Source organism: Prionailurus viverrinus, chromosome F2, assembly GCF_022837055.1.
Source record: "Prionailurus viverrinus isolate Anna chromosome F2, UM_Priviv_1.0, whole genome shotgun sequence".
Lineage (NCBI taxonomy): Eukaryota > Metazoa > Chordata > Mammalia > Carnivora > Felidae > Prionailurus > Prionailurus viverrinus.
Genome location: NC_062578.1, coordinates 66,360,629 through 66,379,198, shown reverse-complemented (window position 1 = coordinate 66,379,198; position 18,570 = coordinate 66,360,629). Strand labels below are relative to the sequence as shown.

Below are 18,570 nucleotides of genomic sequence, written 5' to 3'. Positions count from 1 at the left end.
GTATCTGTCAGGATAGATCAGGTGATGGTGGCAGAAATAGTAATGATGAATTTCCGTGGCTTAAAAAAAATGAAGATTTATTTCTCATTCATGCTATTGGTCCATCATGGGTCAGCTGGTGGCTCTGCTCCCCTAATTTCACTCCAGACCGGACAGATAGAGCAGCCTCAGGTTGGATCTTTGCTTCTTGTTGTGGCAGAGGAAACGGATCTGGGATTGGGAGGGTCTCACACCAGCAATCAAATTCTCCACTCATGGGCCAACCTTTTAATATGGTTGCACCCCACCACAGGGGCCAGCGCAGGAAGTAAAATTCCACTACGAGCCCAGACAGCAGGGAGCTGGAAATATTTGGTGAACGGATGAATAAGGACTCCAGGTGGGTAGGCTCTGAAGGATGGCTAGAGATCAGGTGAATATTGGCGGGGTGGGTTTGGTGGGGAGAGTCGAGGGATGAAGATGAAGGGGAGCCCTAAAGACATGGAGGCTGGTGGGGGGATGGGAAGCAGTGGGGGAGGCGAGAAGCTGTGAAAGAGACGGAAGCAGAAATGCACAAGGTGCAAGGGTGGAAATAGTGAGTCTGCCGGTCTGGCTGGAAGAGTCTGATTCAGCTCCTATTGTGTATTAAACGCTGGGGATGCAAAGAAGAAAAAGCATGTTGCTTACCTTTGAACAACCTACGGTCCGATAGAAGAGCTAGATTTTGTACATGGAACAAAGGGAATCAAAATATAAGAACAGCCAGTGCCATTGCCAGGTACTCTTCCAGGATCTGTATGTATTTGAACTCATGTCATCGACATTGTAGCTTTGTGAGGTAGATGCTGTTATTATCCCCATTTTATGGCTGACATAACTGAGGCTTGGAATGGCTAATGGATAGCAGAGACGGGCTTCCAATCCAGACACTCTTAGTCCAGTTTCTGTGTTCTTAATCTTAAAGCTTCACTCTACTGGTTTTGTTTGTTTGTTTGTTTGTTTGTTTGCTAACTTGTGAGTTGGGGCTGTGCCGATAATCTTGGACGGCAAGTAGTTTTGCCTGGAGATCCAACATGATAGATTGTTATTGGCTGCTTGGAGCTCCATGTTGGGAAGGTTCCCAAGACCAAGCTGGGACTCAGGGAGGAAGGAATGATGTGATTAATTAGTAATGCCTGCCATGGCAGGAGAGGTGGTATTGTCAGCATAATATCTTTGGTAACCCTGGTCTATTTAATGCCTAGAGCAAAGTGGATTGACTCAATTTACTAACAAATAAAGTCAAAGCCAGACAACTGTTTCATTGACTGTTTTCCTCACTTTTCAACCTCTTTTCTTACTTCAAGGCTCTATCATATTTATGGCAGCATAGGTATTCCTTGTTTGAACAGTTAGCTTTCTTTTTTTTTTTATTTTTTTTTCAACGTTTATTTATTTTTGGGACAGAGAGAGGCAGAGCATGAACGGGGGAGGGGCAGAGAGAGAGGGAGACAGAATCGGAAACAGGCTCCAGGCTCTGAGCCATCAGCCCAGAGCCTGACGTGGGGCTCGAACTCCCGGACCGCGAGATTGTGACCTGGCTGAAGTCGGACGCTTAACCGACTGCGCCACCCAGGCGCCCCTGAACAGTTAGCTTTCTTTTCTGGAGATTAATGTTTAAAATATCAAAACTATAATCCTTCAGGCAAACACAACACCTTAATTGTCAAAACAACAAAAATATCAGCCATGGCAAATGTTCAGTCCATTGCTCCCCTGGTGTAGTCATCAGCTGGGGTGGCATGGCAGTGATAATAATTTAAAAAAGGATTTGAATTGTTGAATCCAATTTCTGTGCAAGGAAGAATCCATCAGCTAACTTAGGGAATTCAGCCATGAGAGAACCCAGCTGTAGCATGCGTCATTAGTGGAATTTCCTGCCTGGAAATGTTGTAGGGCTTTCCTCTGCAGGGAAAGTTCTAGGAATGTTGCCCCCACCCACCCACCCACCCCCAGCTCCCTTTTCTTTTCTTGACTTTTCTTTCCTGGGTACCACTCTATCTATGCCCAGCCTTTCATTGCTTTCCTATTATTTCCTGCACATTCCTAGGGATAGATCCCAAATTCAGCTGCACGGAGACATGAAGAGAACTAAGAGCTGAGAGCTCAGATGATAAATAGGTTTCCTCTCTTGGGCCAGCTCTGATCAATTGCTCGTGGCTACCAAAATGCTGAGTTGAGAAGGTTTGCAATGGACTCAGCCTGAGAGCATACAGGGATTTATCAGTGATGTGTCTGCCGTGAGTGTGGGTGAGGGACAGTAATGTCTGGGCCTGCTGGGATGGAAAGCCCGCACTGTTCCTACAGATGTGAGAGAGTGAGCTTGGGGTCTGGTCTGAGGAAATGCTCATTCAAGTCCTGTCTCTTCTCTTTCTGTGTGAATCTTGGATTCACTCGAGGAAAACTCGAGTAAAAATGATCCTCCTTATGGAGTGCTTATAAGTGTTGTAGGGATGATGCACATCCAGTCAATAAATATTTGTGAAGCACGCTGTAGGTTGCTGGAGGTACGATGAGGGGTACGCCATGGACGTGGTTCCTGCCCGCACAGAGCTTATAGTCTAGTGGGGGATATATTTGTTTTCTATTGCTGTAACAAATTATCAGAAATTTAGAGGCTTTGAAAGTATACATTTTTATATCACATTTCCTGTGGGTTAAGGGTCTGGACACAGCTTAGCTGGCTCCTCTGCTCAGGGTCTTGTAAGGTTGCACTCAAGTTGTCCACTGGGTTCGTTCTGATCTGGAAGCTTGATTGGAGGAAAGTCTGCTTCCAAGCTTCTTTAGCTTGCTGGAGGAGTTGACTTTCTTATCACGGTAAGACTGTGGGCCTCGGTTTTGGCTGGCCATCAGCTGCATTCCATCTGCAGGCCATAGAGGCCGCCCATGATAACGGGGGTCTACTTGCAGCTCCTTGCCACGGCGGCTTCTTCAACACGGCTTGACTTCATCAAGCCAGCCAGCAGAGTCTCCTGCTCCAGTCTGCCGAGATGGAGTGTTATGTAAGCTCATACAGCCTTGGGGGTGATATCCCTTGACCTTGTCTATTCTACTGATTAGAAGCAAGTCACAGGTCCTGGATATATAGTCAAGGGGCAAGGGATTATACCAAGGCATAGAAAACCGGAAGTGGGAGTCATTGGGGTCTCTCTACCACAGAGATGTGCAAACAAGAGTTCATTTATAAGAGAGAGTGTGTATATAAGGGAGACGTATACACAAGAATAACAATAGTGTCGTAATTGCTTAGAGTATAGGAAAGTACATATTGGGGGCACTCAAAGAGTGTCAGGGTTGTTAGGACTTTGTGGAGGAGGTGATTAAAATTTTTTTTTATTATGTTTATTTATTTCAGAAAGAGAGAGAGAGAGAGAGAGAGAGAGAGAGAGAGAGAGAGAGAGAGAGAGAAAACGAGCAGTGGGGAGGAAGAGAGAGGGAGACACCGAATCCGAAGCAGGCTCCAGGCTCTGAGCTGTCAGCACAGAGCCTGATGTGGGGCTCAAACTCACTCACCGTGAGATCATGACCTGAAACAAAGTCTGACACTTTACTGACTGAGCCACCCAGGCACCCCATGGGAAGTGACTTTTTAAGCTGACAACCAAAGGATGACTGAAGTTAGCCATATCCTAATATACTATCCAGATGTTACTTCTTTTCATTACCATGTACCACCCAGAATTGTATCAAGTCTTCAGAGAAGGTCTTTCCAGCACTTACAGCGAGACCCTTTTCAGACTTGCTCTGGGATCTTTTGTTAATGCACTCCAAAGAGCATCAACTCCTGGGCCCAAGTGTCACCAGATGGTAAGGAGTACCAGGAGCACCAGGCTGAGTGGGTGATGGTGGGTCAGGAATGGGGTTCTAGGGATTCTCTGTGCAGCTAGCGTCAGTTCCCACTGATCATCTCTCGGAAGGAAGGGAAGCTGATGAGGGGCTCTAGGACAGAATGAGGAAACCCCTCTCAGTTTCAGATTGGGCCTATGGTTGAAGAATCGATGGCCGAACCAAAGCTTTTCCCATTCTGTGTAGATCTCTTTAGAAATAATGAGAGCATTGACAGTTGTCATCCAAAGTCTTGTTCCAATTTGTTAAGCTTTTAGTAGACCTTACTGGCTATTATTGAGAATAATGCATCATCGTTTTGAATACTTGCTGTGTGACAGGTAACAGCTAAGCCCTAAGTGCTTGAGCTGGATTATCTATCTCAAGAAGAAGCTTTCTCCGTGGCTTCTAACTCATGAAATGCTGCTGGCCAGATTGTCTTCCCTTTTCCTTGCTGCCTATTAAAATTCTCCTCATCCTACATGCTGCATCTGAAGTCCCACCCCTTCTCAGAAACTGGCCATGAGCACTCCAGTGCATATGATCCCTACTGATAAGTTTATCACCCCCTTACCCTCTGTCTTCCATCACCTGTAACGAGAATCATAGCATTCGGGAGCTCTGTCTCACCTGTCGCTTTCTAGATATACTTCTACCTTATGATCTGTCCCCGCCAGACAGTCTGACCACAATCAACCTGGTCTCTGTCTACAATTCCTGCATCCCTCTGCTCCATCCCGGGCAGTGCAGACAGACTGGATTTTCTAAAGTTCCACCTTGGTTGTGTCACTTTATTATCACTCAAAAACTTCTAGTATCTAATCTGTAATCCACACCAATTTCCCTTTGTTTCCCCCCAACTGTGGAGCTTGAACTCACGATCCCAAGATCAAGAGTCACGTGTTCTACCAACCAAGCCAGCCCGGTGTCCTTAGCCCACACCAGCTTCACTTCTTGGAATTTACCCCAGACATATCTGCCCATGTGTGAAATCACAACTGCTGTTCATACTGAGTGCTGTATCACTGGCAGGAGCAGCACATCTGAAGCAACCAGCATATTCATCAATAGGGGCTTGGCTAATAAGGGCTGGAACATTTTATCTGTGGTTTTTAAGCCTGGTTGCACTTTCAGGTCACCTGGGTGTGGTATATTAGGATGATCTGAAAGTCTCTGCCGCTTCTCCCATTGAGAGGTAGAGTCTAATTCCCCCTCTCTTAAACAGGGATAGTCTCTTGTTTAGGGACTTGCTCAACCAATAGAAGGGGATCAAATAGGTCGTCTGAGATCTCAAAGGCTAAGTTTTAAGAAGCTTTGTAGCTTTTGCATTGACTCTTGGAACTTAAGCTCTGGGGTGAGCCAGCTGCCATTGTAAGATGTCTGACTAGCCTGAGACCGCCATACTTTGAGGAAGCCCAAACCAGCTGCATGAAGACAGGCGGTGGGTGGAGAGGGAGAGGGAGAGGGAGAGGGAGAGAGAGAGAGAGAGAGAGAGAGAGAGAGAAGGAAAGAAGAGAGAGACAGAGACAGAGACAGAGAGAGAGGTCCATTCAGCCCTAGCTGTTACAGACATCCTAGCCCAGGCACTAGGCATGTGAGTCAGGAATCATTTTTAGATATTTCAGCCTCTGAAGATATGATGTGGATAGTAACCAAGCATTCCAACTGATGTCAAAATCAAAGCCCCAGATACACGGCTCCAATCAAACCATTCCTGCCATCTCCCAGCCATCCAAGTCACCCCACCAAAGCCCCCCATCACTGTGGAGCAGAGACAAGCTGTCCCCACTGTGCCCTACAAGAATTCTTGCCCCCCCCCAAAGTGTGAGCATAACAAAATGGTCATTGTTTTATGCTTCTAACCTTTGAGGTGATTTATTGCAGAGAAAAGATAACTGGAACTCCTGGGGAATCTTTCAAAATCTCCCTAGGCCATTCTAATGAACAACCATGAGAAGAATCACCAGTCCATAAAATTAAATGCTATTGTATCCATTTGAAATGAATAAAGAAGCTCTCTTTGGAGATGCCTGGCTGGCTCAGTTGGTAAAGCATAGGACTCTTGGTCTTGGGGTTGCGAGTTCGAGTCCCACATTGGGTGTAGAGATTACTAAAAAATATAAATAAACTTTTTAAAAAGCTCTCATTGTCTTGCTCTGGTGTGATATCCAACTTATATTGCTGAGTGGTAGTTAGAAAGTCACCAAGACAATTTTTATACTATGTTACCATGTGTGTAAAGGAATTATGTAGGCATGGATTATGTCTGAAATAATATATAAGAAAGTGGTAAGTAACATTTGTTGGTCCCATAAAGGGGAACTGGATGGCTGGTGATCCGAGGAAAAACTCTTTATACCCGATGATAGCTTTCATACTTTAAAACATGTAAATGTACCAATTTAAGGTTAAAGAAATTCTGCCTGTCGCTCACCAAATTCTTTAGCCTGATCTGACCTCAACCTCCTCAACCTTCATTTCTGGGCTTATTACTCACTCCTCTTATTTTACACTAAAAACTGGTTATGTTAAGCAGAATAATGCCTCAGTCTCCCGAGTTGTCCTAATTCCTGGAAACTGGGAGTGTTATACAACAAAAAAGACTTTGCAGATGTGATCCAATTAAGTAGCTTGAGATGAGGACGTAATCCTGGATGATGTGAGTGGGTGCAGGGTAATCGCAAGGGTTCTAGTGAGTGAGAGAAGGAAGTAGAAGTCAGAGAAGGAGATCTGGGGAAGGAAGTAGAGGTCACAGGGATGTGATTGCTGACTTTGAAGATGAAGGAACGGGGACCCTCTGAGGCAGGGGATGTGGGTGGCCTCTGGGAGATGGAAAAGGCAAGAAGACAGATCCTTTCCTCCCCTAGGGCCTCCAGAACAAACACAGTGCCTTGAGTTTAGCCTAGTGAGACCCATTTCAGACGTGTGACCTCTAGAACTGTAAGATAATAAATTTATGATGTTTTAAACCACTAAATTTGTGGTAATTTGTAACAGCAGCCATAGGAAATGGACACACTGGTGTTTCTCCAGATGGTGTTCAGAGAAATAGGCCTTTTGAGGGAATATTAATGAAAATAATAAAAAGGTTCTCCAAAGCAAAAAAAAAAAAAAAAAAGACAACGAGTTATAATAGTTTTTAGACACTTTTTTTTTAGAGAGAGCATGCGAATGGGGGCAGGACATAGAGGGAGAGAGAGAGAGAAAGAGAGAGAGAGAGAGAGGGAGAGGGAGACGGAGAGAGAGGGAGAGAGAGAGAATCTTAAGCAGGCTCCATGCTCAGCCCAACATAGGGTTCCATCCCACCTCCCTGGGATCATGACCTGAGCCAAAATCAAGAGCCAGATGCCCAACCAACAGAGACACCCAGGCCCCCCAACAAATTGTTATAGTTTTTAATCAAGTTAAATGAGGTATAATTTACACATAAAATGTATAGCAAAATGTTTACATTCTGTGTACAGGTCAATGAATTTGACGCATACGTACATCCATGTAACCTACCATCCCAATCAAGATATAGAACATGTACATTACCCCAAAATGTTTTCTTGTGCCCCTCCCTATCCCCACCACCTGTCTCAAGTAACCACCAACTTGCTTTTTTCACTAGACAAATTATTTTTTCTTAAGTTTATTTATTTTGAAAGAGAGAGAGAGAGAGAGCATGCGTGCATGAGCAGAGAAGGGCAGAGAGAGGGAGAGAGAGAATCCCAAGCAGGCTCCCTGCTGTCAGTGTGGAGCCTGATATGGGGCTCGATCCCACAGACTGTGACATCATGACCTGAGCCAAAATCAAGAGTCAGATGCTTAACCGACTGAACCACCCAGGCTCCCCTAGACAAATTATTTTTAACTGCAGGGCTTCTCAGGATCTTTAATATGTCAAGAGAATTGTGAGACATGCTGTGAAAGGGGGTTGAATCTCCAGACTTTTCTGATCATGGATCCTTTCGTTCTGGAACAGCTCACAGGATGATGGGCTGTCACAACACACCTGAAAAATGCTTTCCTGCTCACCTGCTCAGCTCAGGCATTTCCTCCCTCGTTCAGTGCCCATCTCTATCTTTCAAAAATGTTCTCATGGTTGAGTGCCTCCATGGAGTAGACGTTTCTCTCTGCTAAGTCTTGTATTCTTTGTTCCATATTTCCTGTAGCACGCACATGGCATAATGGTTAATATTATCGCAATATTATATTTGCATTATAGATACATGGTCATATAGTCTTTTCTGAGGGCAATGGGTGCTATTTGCTTTACTATTACATGATTACCAGGAAATGCTCAAGTGTTCATCAGGGAGTCAAAGAAGATATGCTCCAAGGTAACTCTCAAGCTGCCCTAGATTTGGAGCCTTCACTTGCTAAAACATTTTTAAACTCCGCTTCACTAACCCATCACTATGTGAGTTTAATAGGCTATGGTGAATGACTCCCTCATCTTCTTACCCCACATCCAGCCCCAACACATTCCTGAGTACTGTGGATTTCACTTCTGAACGGTCTCTCCCATCCTTAGCTTCCTTTCTATGCCCTCTGCCACTGCCCTTGTCCAAGTTCTTATCATGTCACACCTGCATTATTACAATGGCCTCCTGGCCGTTTCCCATCCTCAGCCTTGTTCCTCCTCTCGTCTATGTTCCATTGTAATGCCAGGATCCTGATCTTGTTCTTCTGCCTAAAAACCTGAACACAGTTGCCCATGGTTTATAAGATCACGTGGGAAGGGTTAGCGTGGCAAACGTAGCCCTCCCCACGTGGGACCTTTGCCTCTTAAGCTTCATCTGCTGTTCTGCTTTTCCATGTACCCTCCATTCCAGTGACTATGGCTCCGCACAGCTTCATGGATACACTATGCCCTTTCAAGATGCCACGTTGTTCCTTCAATGTGGGATGCCCTTCCCCTTCTCCATCTGGCAAGTGTCTCGTCATTGGAAGACCATTCCAAATATCACCCCAGAAAGACTTCTCATCTTCCCAAGGTGCAGTGAAAACTTCTGCTTCATTACCCGTCAGTGGTAACTGTATACACGTCTTTGGCAGAGCTCGTGTCTAATTGCATCACAATTATAATGTATTGGTTTAGATACTGTCTCCCTCACTATAATATGAATTGTGTGAAACACAAATGACCCCCTTTATCCTTGCATCCCCAGCTCTTAGCACAGTGCCTTGCAAAACATATCTGTGACTAATAACGGCTAACACTTAATGAGCTTTTACTATGTGCCTGGGCACCGCACTAAGTATCTTTGTGGGTGAGCTTGATTATTTCACTTATTTCTCACACAGCCCTGTGAGGAACATTGTGTTAATGTTTCTGTTTTGCAGCAGAGAAAAATGAGCCTTGGCGTAGTTAGAAACTTTCTGGTACAGCTATTTCTGTGTGTTTCATAAAACTGGTAACTGGTAGAACTTCTATTGGAACCTGGATTTATCCACTTGTTGTCCTTTTTTGTTTAAAAACTATTTGTTTATTTATTTATTTTGAGAGACAGAGAGAGAGAGAGAGAGAGAGAGAGAGAGAGAGAGAGAGAAGGGGAGGGACAGAGACAGAGAGGGAGAGAATCCCAAGAAGGCTCTGCACTGTCAGTGCAGAGCCCAGGGCGGGGCTTGATCCCACCAACTGTGAGATCATGATGCCAGGCAAAATCAAGAGTCAGATGCTTAACAACTGAGCCACCCAGATGCCCCTATCCATTTTTTTCTCCTACTATGAGCTATTAGTATTCCCTGAATGAATGATTAAATAAATGAATGAATACATGAACACAGTTATTTGAATATTTAAAATGTGTATCTTCAAGCAGCAGACCAGGACCATTTCCTTGGCTTGGTAAAGGGAGAGGAAGCCTCTGGGCAGAGGCGTTAACACGAGCAGAGCCTGAAGAGAAGGGGTGCAGACTCAGAGAAGTGAGAACACGTACCCCAGGATGCAGAGTAGTAAGTGGCCGAGTCAGGATTTGAACTCATGTAGGTTTCCAGTATGGGGTCCCTGAAGCTTGGCTTCTGCTTCCAGCAGCCCCCATCTCCAGGGAAATTCCAGCACTAAGCATTTCTGGTTGTAGGTTCAAGCAGTCAAGAAGGAGCCTCCTGTTCCCTGGGGAAGGCCGCTCCTATCTTCACTGCCAACCCCCAACTCTCTCCTCGTCTCCACTTGATGCTGAACCTGGATGGAGAAAGACAGCTGCTGTGTCACCAGGAAGAATCGGTGCTACTTAACAAGCACACGCTTCCCTGGTCTGTTCACTCTTCCAACCGTTTCAAACCTTACCCTCTCTGCTATACCTCTAGTATTCTCTCTCTCTTTCAACTCATGAACTTGACTCGTATTACAAGGAGAAATCTTAAATCCTACAGGAAACCTCTGGGAGCTTTGCTGCTTTATTTACCAGCTTACCCACATTGGGCACATGTGTTCTACCTTCCCTCATATTAGTGGTCAGACTCTATACTCCCCTACTGGACTGGCCTCTGTTGTGTCCTCTGTCTCATCCTCTTCCACTGATGAGAACATACATCATCAGCAATTCTTCCCTCTCCCTCGATCAATCATCAATGGGTCACTCTCGTCCACATACACACATGCTGTAATTTCTGCTCCCTGGGGCTTTGCATGTGCCGTTCCCTTTCCTTGCCATGCTGTTCCAGGAAATATTTGCAAAGCTTGTCTCTGTTTCCTTTGGATCTTTGCACAAGTATCCTCTCCTGACCATGATGTTGAAGAGTGCAAAAACTGCAGAGCTACGATCTCCTTTACTTTTGGAAGTAAAAAGAAGGAAAAATGTGAAAACAAAGGAAAGATTTAAATTTTTTTTAAAAAAAGTGCAAAAATGTCACCCTCCCTATCCTGTTTTAATTTTTCTTCATAGTATTTACCACCACCTGACGTGCTATAGACTATCCATTTGATCTTCCAGGGCAGGGTTTTTCTTTTTCTTTTTCTTTTCCATTGCTGTATCTCAGCATCTAGAACAATGTCTGGCATACAACAGACCCTAATGAATGTTTGTGTAGAAAGACGGCTTCAGTGACTTCCCTTCTCTGACATCCCTGCTGGTTGGTAGCAATGGTGTGATTTTTCCTTACAAAGAGGGACAGCTATTCAGAAGGATATTACCACCCACCGCTTTCACTCAGAAGTTCTTAGAGCAGAGCTTCTTAAACTTTGATGTGCATTTGAATTGCCTGGGAATCTTGTTAAAATTCAGCTTCGGATCCAGCAGGTCTGGGGGGCCTGAGACTCTGAATTTCTAACCAGCAGCCAGGTAGGTCATGTAGATGCTGGCGATCCAGACCACACATTGAGTGGCAAGGCTGCTCTGCTCATCTTAAGCATGGTTCTGTTTTCTTTTTTTAAGAAATGGAGCGAGCGTACATATTTACATAGCATATTTACATATTTACAGTGTAAACATGACCCTGAGTTCAAGCAGTTCTGGGGTCAGTGCAGCCATAGCTGCAGGATACTACATTTGTGCTGAGTTTCATCCATCATTATACATGCCACGGGAAGAACTGTTTGTAGTCTGTTGAATGATGACTGTCTGTTGTTCTGGGCAGATTTAGTTTTGTTTGGTTTTGGGGTGTGCTGTGTGTGTGTGTGTGTGTGTGTGTGCGCGCAAGAATATTGTTATTGATGCTAATAAGTTTCCTGGCAATTGTCTGTTGCAATTTGCCATGTTTTGGCATGAAATCAGTACAAAGACAAGTCCTGTCTTTCTGCTCAGGTTATTATTACATCACTTTCCTTCTGTCCAGAGAACAATGTGGAGTGCTTCCTATGATAATCACCAGCATCAATTAGTTTTAAAATCACAGTCAGGGACTCCCCATGCGGAGTGTACAGTTTGTGTGTGCCACAAAGGGACCCGGCTGGGGAAGGGCAAGTGGAGACTGAAAACCAGTCAGCACCCCTTTGCCAGGTCAGGTGCTCTGGCTGGAGTTGCAATGCCTTCTTCACCGAGAGGGGGCACCTTTTTGCAATGTGAATGAAACTACCTGATGTTTGCTAACTGGTCCTAAAGCTAGAGAGAGCTACAAAGGCAAATAGAGGGCGCTAAGCACAGCACTCTGGTTTTAGGCAAGTGGAGGTACAGGGGGCCACAGTACTTGTCTGAGTTCTTATCGGCATCAGCATGTAACATTTATTGAGGTCTTATGATGCACAAGGCGCTGAACCAATTGTTGTACATACATTGTGTCATTTGTCCCCTACAATGACAACCCCCCAAATTAAGTATTATTATTATTTATGTCATCCTTGCTTATAGAGATGTAAAACTTGGAGAGGTTAAGTGACTTGCCTAGGGTCACAAAGCTACGTTAAGTGTATTTTTACAAAATGTGCATCATGATTCTCAGGTGAGTATTAAATGATCACATGTCAAAGATTTTTAGTCTTTAATTTGTGTGAGAACCAGTAGGATATTAAAGCTTACGCAAAGAGCATTAGAGAATTTAGGTATATGCAGATGATTTAACAAAGAAATACAAGGAAAGCCTGGTAGCCTAGATAATGCCTCCCCACCCTCCAAAGATGTCCACATCCCGATGCTAGAACTTGTGAATATGTCCCCTTAAAGGTAAAAAGAACTTCACAGATGTAATTAAGTTGTAGATTTTGAGATGGGGAGATTATTCTGGATTATCTGGTAGTGCAGTGTCATCACAAGCATCCTTATACAAGGAGGCAGGGGTGTCTGAGTGAGAGACAGAAGAGTGAAAGCAGAGGCTGGAGTGATGCGCTTTGAGGATGGAGGAAGGGGCCACAAGCTACAGAATGTAGGTGACCCTGGAGGCTGAAAAAGGCAAGGAAACACATCCTCTTGTAGAGCCCCCAGAAGAAACCAACCCTGCTGGCACTTGATTTTAGCCCATGAACCTGATTTTGGACTTCTGACTTCTAGAACTAAGATAAGTTTATGTTGTTTTAAGCCCTAAGATGTGGTAAATTATCATAGCAGCAGCAGGAAATCAATACAGAAATATTACTGGATTAGATGGAAAGCTGGTTAATGTCCAACAGGGCCATAAACCATAACCCTTGGAACCAATTCTACCACCAGAGTTAAATTATTTGCATCTTAACTGGACCAAAATTTACAAGTTAACCTCTGCCCCTACAGAAACAAAAATTGCCTACTCAGTAGAAAGTCAAGTCCAAAAACTGCACCAAAAGAACACCCAGGAACCTCTTCTGCATATTCCCAAATTTAGGATGCTGTTCTAGAGAGCTACGAAGTGTAGCAGCTAGGATTTGAACCAGGTTCTTCCAAGTGCAGGGCTTATGCTCTTAATTATTAATGGGCATACCTTCTCACTAGCATTAGTTGGTAGAGTAGCAAGGCAGTCTGGGACAAAGAAAATTGTGCACAGAAACTGAGAACACAGCTCAAAGATTGCCAAGGTGAATTTACCAACCCATTCATGGTGCTTTGCCTGAACCAAGGACTCATTCCCTTCCTTGTGCTGGTGGTGGGAATTCCTGCTCTAGGGCTGTCTGGCTGGCTCAGTCTGTAGGGCATGCAATTCTTGATCTCAGGGTTGTGAGTTTAAGCTCCATATTGCATGTAGAGATTTGATTAAAAACAAAATCTTAAATAAATTCCTGCTCTAGCTCCCTGAGAACTTAGCATCAAATTTTTAACAGGTGGTTTAGATAGGTTCCCGGTTGGCATAACTTGAGAGATGCAGTGCAAAGCTTGAATCCGCAACCCCCACCCCCCCCCACCTTGCTCAGGAGAAAAGGTCCCTGAAAGTCCCTTCTTTAAAAATATATTATGTGGTTAGGCATCATGGCACCTTGCCTAGTAAATGCTTGATAAAAGCTTGACTTGCATGTGGTTTGGGGGAAGGGAGAGGTGAAAACTTTGGGGTTGGGGAAGAGCTAGCAGGAGCAAATGAGTTCTTGGCACTGGCATGGTACTTCTAAGAGATGGTGCAGTGAAGGTCCTAACTGAGGTTAGGAACTTTCATAGGGAAGTTGGACCTGTGGTTGGACAGGTGAAGTGTGGCCAGTGTCTTGAAAGAGGGCTGGAAAATGTAAGTTTACCTTTTAAGGCAATTATTCTAGACACTGATTGAGTCTTAGAACAAACTGGGGGGAATTAAGAAATACTAGTTCACTGACCCTACATGAGTTTTCTAGGGTTGCCATGACAAAGTACCACAAAGTAGGTAAGCAAAAACTTACTTTCTCATAGTTTTGAAGGCTAGAAGTTCAAGATCAGTTGTTTTTTTTTTTTAATTTTTAAAGTTTATTTACTTATTTTGAGAGAGAGCAAGAGAGCATGCACGAGCAGGGGAGGGAAAGAGAGAGAGGGGGAGAGAGAGAATCCCAAGCAGGTTCCATGCTCAGCACAATGCGGGGCTCATATTAGACACTTTCTTGAGGTTTCTTTCAGTTCTAAGATTTCTTATTCTGGAGGCAGTTGTAAGGTTAGTTTACGGTGGTGCTGAGTGTTGGAGGAGACAGGAGGAGAGTCACTTGGTGCTAATGGCCACCACTGCAGCCATCCCAGCCCCCACCACCATTATCACCATTAGCAGTATCACCAACACCACTGGGTCCGCCACCATGTTAAATGTTTATTTATTTTGAGAGAGAGGAAGAGCCTGCACACGAGTAGGGAAGGGGCAGACAAAGAAGAAGGACAGAGAGAATCCCAAGCAGGCTCCATGCTGTTTACACAAAGCCTGCTGCGGGGCTCAATCCCACACACTGTGAGATCATGACCTGAGCCAAAACCAAGAGTTGCAGTCTTCAGCGACTGAGCCACCCACGTGCCCCTTCACCACCATTATTACAAGCATCATCACCATTGCCAGTGCTGTCTCTATGCCTGCTGCCATCGCCCCTCTGCCACAGGCATCAGCACATCGTCATGGAAAGCACCTCCGTCAAACTCCCATCCCACGTGCCTGTGCTCCATATTTCCCCTTCCAAGGGACTGAAATGCTCTAGTTTAAGGGTGGGGCATGACCCTTCTTTTAATTTTTTCATTTAGGACTCGGCAGTAAACAGTGACATAACATAAACCTAACTAAACACGGATTAAGCAAAACAGAAACTTACTGGCTCATGGCAGTGAGAAGACCAAGGGCAGCTCTGGCTTCAGGCATGGCAAGATTCAGGGCTCCCAGATATAATCACGTGTCTCTACCTGCCGCATGCTTTGTGCTCTGTTGGCTCAGTCTCAGGCTCCCTGAGGGGGTAAGATGGCAGGTCTAGCCTCTTGTGTCCTCTCAGATTTCTGGTATAATAAGAAAGAAAGGCATAGCATTCAATAATTCAAAAAATACTTATTGAGGGGCCACTACATGTCAAGGGCTCCTTTATGTGCTGGGGATGTAGAGAGAAAGAGGTAGAAGAGCTTTGAGTCATCCTGGGGCTCTCACACGAGAGCCCTTGGGGGCTCTGATTGGACTGTCTTTGGACACGTGCTGTCTGTGGACGAATCACTGTAGCCAGGAGTATGTGATACGCTAATTGGCTTGGGCTGGGTCACGTGCCCCACTTACCAAATCCCAGTTACTTTTTGAGTGTCGGGCACTCAGTCATAGTGATATTTGTGGTGTGCTCCCAGGGCACAACCCAGGGACTTGCATAATAATAAGCAAATGAGAAATGACATGAAACCAGTGAACAACTGAGTAAGCAAAAGAGAGAAAGCGTGATAGGCAAATGTATAAAAACACATTAAAAGCGGACAGATCTGAACAAGTCAAACCATACAATGATGGCCATCAGTTGCCAGAGAACAGATATAGTATTCACTGTAGATTATTTGCCAAAAATACTTGCGCTGTGTTTTTCTTATCAGGATAAGAAAATCCTGCTCATTATTCTGGGCAGCATTAGAAACAAAAGGAAACTTACTTGTAGTTACTTTCAGAGTTGCCCTTGGGGCCAATAAAACCCAGGGGTCACTCTGGGTCTAGCACTTTGAGGAGCTCGTGAAAGAAGAATTGGAGACAGCTCACAATTGGAGGCAGCTAAAATATGTTGATGTCATTATGTAAATGTCTGCTACCTTCACTTTTCCTCTTTCACTGTCTCTGCCTGCTATGGGCGCCTGGGAAACATTTCTCCCCAGTGCCTGGTGTTCTCCGGCAAAGCTTTCAATTCCTTTGATAGAGGCTGCCCTCTGTGTTCCTTTTATGCATATTTCAATTGGAAAAAAAAAAAAAGTACAAGTGAAGAAAAAAGTCTAGAAGAAAAATTTACACCTCTAAAACTTAGCATGTAAAAGAGCCTTTCACCGGTCCTGGATTCTAAAAGTTTGGTTCCACCTATCTTGTATAACACCTAGATGGGTCAGCACTTGAAGGAATGTGTGTGATTTTAGTCATTCCGCCACTCAAGGAAGGACATGTAGAGGACACATCAGAAGGGGCAAACTAAATTATTAAGAGGAATCTACATCTGAGCAAGAGCTCAAAAGGTATGGATTCAAGTATGGAAAGACCAAAGCTTTGAAGAAATAAGCAAATGCTATGAATTCACGAAAGACATAGAAAATATGTCTGTAAATAAACTTGTTGACCAAATTTCAATGGGCCCAAATAAGAGGGGCATCCATGAAGTTTCAAAGGGCTAAAAGAATTACAAATATTGAGTGTGTTTTAAACAATGGAGATAAACACATGAAATTCAGTGACTTTAGAAGGAACAGTGTTTGAAAAGATAAAGTCCTTAAGAATTTGCGTAAATTCATGGACGACAGACCAAGAGTGAATCTCCCGACCCTGGAGGACGGTCTAGATGAAGCCCTGCCAACAAAGGACAATCGCGTCCACCCTCAATGCTTCTGTCAGAGATGGAGCATAAGACAAGTGCGCAGAAAGATCACGGGCAGGCTCGGGACAGCTCCCAGCAATGCTTTGAGAATAAACAAGGAGATCTGCTGATTATTTGAGGGTTTGGGTTTTTTGTTTTGTTTATGTTTTGACACGGAGGGTTATCATTAGAGTTAACACCATGAGTAAATGATTAAGCAAATGATAAATGAAAATGACATATAGAGGGCTTTTTGTAACTTTTAATTTTGAAATAACTATAGACTCATAGGAAGTTGCAAAAAATAGCACACATATGTCCTTCACCCAGCTTCCCCTAATGGTGATAACAAGCTGTAGTATGATATCAAAACCAGGACATTGACATTAGTATATTACCGTTAACTAGACTACAGACCTCATTTTGTTTTTATAATTTTTTTGATTTTATATATAGTTTATTATGAAGATGACATTGCCACAAATGTGTTTTTTTTTTTTTTTTTAATTTTTGGGACAGAGAGAGACAGAGCATGAACGGGGGAGGGGCAGAGAGAGAGGGACACACAGAATCGGAAACAGGCTCCAGGCTCTGAGCCATCAGCCCAGAGCCTGACGCGGGGCTCGAACCCACGGACCGCGAGATCGTGACCTGGCTGAAGTCGGACGCTTAACCGACTGTGCCACCCAGGCGCCCCACCACAAATGTGTTTTATAAATTATAATGAGTATGTCAAAGTCTGCTATAAATTTTTTATTCCTCACCACCAAAGAACAAAAACCCTATGAGCTGTGGCTAAGAAAGTAATCATTGTTATAATCCATTCTGGATTCTTATTCCTCCAAATTTTATTAACCCTCCTTGATACGCTTTACACCACTTGCGTACTAAAACATATGGAACGCTTCACGAATTTGCGTGTCATCCTTGCACAGGGGCCATGCTAATCTTCTCTGTATCGTTCCAATTTTAGTACATGTGCGGCTGAAGCGAGCATATTTTATAATTTTTTTTAAACTAGGCTTCATGCCCAGGGTGGAGCCCACCATGGGGCTTGAACTCACAACCCTGAGATCAAGACCTAGGCTGAGATCAAGAGTCAGACACTTAACCAACCTAGCCACCCAGGTGCCCTTGTTTTTATCATTTTTGAAGACTGCATTCATTTGTGTGTGTCCGTGTCTATGTAATTGTATTTCGTGAATAGATTCATATAACTACTATCACAATCAAGACACAGAGCCACTTTGTCACCATGGAAGAACTCCTTCATGCTACCTCTTGTATTCCCACTTTCCTATCCTTTCCCTCCCCTGGCAACCATCAATCTACTCTCCATTTCCATGTGGGGGTTTTGGGTCATTTTTTTATAATGTTACAGAAGTAGAGTCATACTTCAAAAGGTATGCAACTTTTACAGACTGACTTATTTCATTAAGCATAATGCCCTCGAGGATCATTCAGGTTGTTGCACGTACCAATACTTCATTTTTCTTGTTGAGCAGTATTCCATCCTTATGCATGTCTCAGAGTTTGCTCTACCACTCACCCAGAAAAGAACATTGCAATTGTTTTCAGTATTTTGCTAGTTTAAATAAAGCTGCTGTGAACATTTGTGTACATGTTTCTGCATGAATATAAGTTTTCGTTTCTCTGGGATACATGCCCAAGGAGTGTGATTACTGGGTTATACGGTAAGCGCATGTTTGGTTTTATAAGAAACTGCCAAACTGTTTCCCATAGTGGTTGTACCATTTTACGTTGCCATTAGCGATGCCTCAGAGATCCAGTTTCTCTGTGTCCTCACCAGCTTTTGATACTATCACTATTTTTTTTATTTTAGCTATTTGAATAGGTGTGTAGGGATATATAATTGTGGTTTTAATTTGCGTTTTCTTAATGGCTACTGATGTTCAATAGCTTTTCTTGTGCTTACTTGCCATCTG

General features: G+C 44.0%; 1 long non-coding RNA gene and 1 other non-coding gene across 2 annotated transcripts; both read right to left on the bottom strand.

The window, feature by feature from the left end:
- Positions 1-1,999: 1,999 nt before the first annotated feature.
- LOC125156067 (uncharacterized) lies at positions 2,000-15,185 on the bottom strand. Its single transcript, XR_007148461.1, has 4 exons — positions 14,921-15,185; positions 9,771-10,012; positions 7,864-7,994; positions 2,000-3,000 (listed from the first exon to the last, which is right to left on the bottom strand). It is a non-coding gene; the product is annotated as an uncharacterized LOC125156067 (long non-coding RNA).
- A 2,329-nt stretch (positions 15,186-17,514) lies between these two features.
- Positions 17,515-17,619, bottom strand: LOC125156811 (U6 spliceosomal RNA). Its single transcript, XR_007148789.1, has one exon. It is a non-coding gene; the product is annotated as a U6 spliceosomal RNA (small nuclear RNA).
- Between the last annotated feature and the right edge of the window lie 951 nt (positions 17,620-18,570).